The sequence below is a fragment of the Anabrus simplex genome, chromosome 3 (genome assembly GCF_040414725.1).
Source record: "Anabrus simplex isolate iqAnaSimp1 chromosome 3, ASM4041472v1, whole genome shotgun sequence".
Classification (NCBI taxonomy): domain Eukaryota; kingdom Metazoa; phylum Arthropoda; class Insecta; order Orthoptera; family Tettigoniidae; genus Anabrus; species Anabrus simplex.
This window is the reverse complement of record NC_090267.1, coordinates 458539990-458542553: the sequence shown is the minus strand read 5'-3', so window position 1 is coordinate 458542553 and position 2564 is coordinate 458539990. Positions and strand designations below refer to the sequence as shown.

Sequence of the window (2564 nt, the reverse complement as noted above, 5' to 3'; positions counted from 1 at the left end):
CTGTTGAACATTTGCATCAGCTGGGCCCGAACCCTATAAATTCGAGCCTGCAGTACTTATTTCAGGTATGATCCTGTTACTTACGAATTCCCCTTCGTCAGAACTTACTTCACTAATATCACTTTTCTCTCCAGAAAATCCCAACACTTGGTTTATCATGATCCGTAAATCGTCTCCCGCAAACGGTGGGGGCCGGTAATTCCTTTTAGAAATTTTAGCGGAAAACATGTAAGAAAACAATCGAATAGAACAATCATCTCTACAGTTTGGACGGAAATCATAAATTGTGCCTGTATTACGGATGCGTACGGTAATAAATGTTGTGTAAGTCGCGGTAAACATACACTCCAGTCGTGAAGGAAGAAGAAAAGACCGGGGATAATAAATCATTTCACAGTTCTGAGCTGTCATCAGAGAGAGGTCTGTTCAGTATCATAATCTCTAAAAACACCTTCTACAGCAATATTATTACCTGCAAGGGACGGTTAGGCGATGAGCAAAAGCTTCAGCGCGAAGCTATTAGGCCTTAGGTCGTTCTTGCTCGGACGTAAGCTGCGTTCTTTATGCTGCAACTCGTTGGTGACACATTGGTATTGGGAGAACATAGTTCAAAAAATTCACATCAGAGGGCAGACTCATTCAGAATACGCTGCTGGAAAGGAAAAAAAACTTTCGCAGGCAGGCAACTGAGAAAATAAATGTAATTATAATCGGGGAATATATATGCGTTCCCCGCCGAGCGAGCGATTTGTAGCAGCGGATCTCGCCGCATATCCTAGCGAGCGGGATATCGCACAGCAGCTGCGGTTTCCGAGTGGTTAAGGAGTTGGGCTCGAAATACAATGGATTTTATCCCCACAGGTTCGAGTCCTGTCCGCAGCGTTTTTATAAGGAGGACATTTCCACGGAAATGCTAGATATTCATCATTCCTTACTCACACAACGCACAACAGCTGCTGTGTCGCAGTGGTCAAGGAGTTGGACTTGAAATACAATGGGTTTTATCCGCACAGGTTCGAATCATCTCCGCACCGGCTTTTTAAAGAAGACATTTCCACCGATATGCTAGTTATTCATAATTCCTTACTCGATCACTGCCCAGCAGTAATCCAATGGGTTCTACACCCACAGGTTCGAAACCTGATCGCAGCGACATTTTTAAGGAAGACATTTCCACCGATATGCTAGTTATTCGTAATCTCTTACTCACTCACTGCCCAACAGTAATCCAATGGGTTCTACCCCCACAGGTTCGAAACCTGACGTCGGCGACATTTTTAAGGAGGATATTTCCACCGATATGCTAGTTATTCATAATCCCTTACTCACTCACTGCATAGCAGCTGCGGTGCCCGAGTGGTTAAGGGGTTGGAATTGAAATCCAATGGGTTCTACCCGCACAGGTTCGAATCCTGTCCGCAGCGACTATTTTAAGGAAGACATTTCCACCATAATAGGCCTACTAGATATTCATAATTCCTTACGCACTCAACGCACAGCAGCTGCTGTGTCCGAGTGGTTAAGGAGTTGGACTTGAATTACATTGGGTTCTAACCGCACAGGTTCGAATCCTGTCCGCAGCGACATTTCAAGGAAGACATTTCCACGGAAATGCTAGATATTCATAATTCCTTACTCACTCAACGCACAGCAGCTGCTGTGTCCGAGTGGTCAAGGAGTTGGACTTGAAATACAATGGGTTTTATCCGCACAGGTTCGAATCATCTCCGCACCGACTTTTTAAAGAAGACATTTCCACCGATATGCTAGTTATTCATAATTCCTTACTCAGTCACTGCCCAGCAGTAATCCAAAGGGTTCTACCCCCACAGGTTCGAAACCTGATCGCAGCGACATATTTAAAGAAGACATTTCCACCGATATGCTAGTTATTCGTAATCCCTTACTCACTCACTGCCCAACAGTAATCCAATGGGTTCTACCCCCCACAGGTTCGAAACCTGACCGCGGCGACATATTTAAGGAGGATATTTCCAACGATATGCTAGTTATTCATAATCCCTTACTCACTTACTGCAGAGCAGCTGCGGTGCCCGAGTGGTTAAGGGGTTGGACTTGATATCCAATGGGTTCTGTCCGCAGCGACATTTTTAAAGAAGACATTTCCACCGATTTTCTAGGTATTCATAATTCCTTACTCACTTAACACCTTGAGCGGGAGAGCTGTATATACCGCCTCACGCCCAGGTGGGGAGCGATTTCCTTGGTTGGAGAAAATTTTTAATTACTTTATTAAGAACTATCTTAGACTATAATTAACTACTGAGGGACCCTAAGAGGAATATTTACTTGAAAGTAATATCTTTAATTGTTGGAATGTTCTATTATCTTAATTTGTCAATGCCTTGTGAAAGAACGTACTAAGTGCTTTCACACAGTTATACTGAGGTTACTTCGTCCTAATAGCAAAGCTCTGGTTGTTGTTTATACAGTAACTTTTACCTGAATATTTTACGTACTTCACTAACAATCTCTGCCTGGAAATAAATTTTCTGTACATGTAAATTATAGATATAAAAGTTCACATGTACCTAAAGGATTTG

At 43.0% G+C, this 2564-nt stretch overlaps 1 non-coding gene across 1 annotated transcript; it reads left to right on the top strand.

Moving 5' to 3' along the window:
- Window positions 1-1342: 1342 nt before the first annotated feature.
- Window positions 1343-1424, top strand: TRNAS-UGA (transfer RNA serine (anticodon UGA)). The gene has a single exon. It is a non-coding gene; the product is annotated as a tRNA-Ser (tRNA).
- The last annotated feature ends 1140 nt before the right edge of the window (window positions 1425-2564 follow it).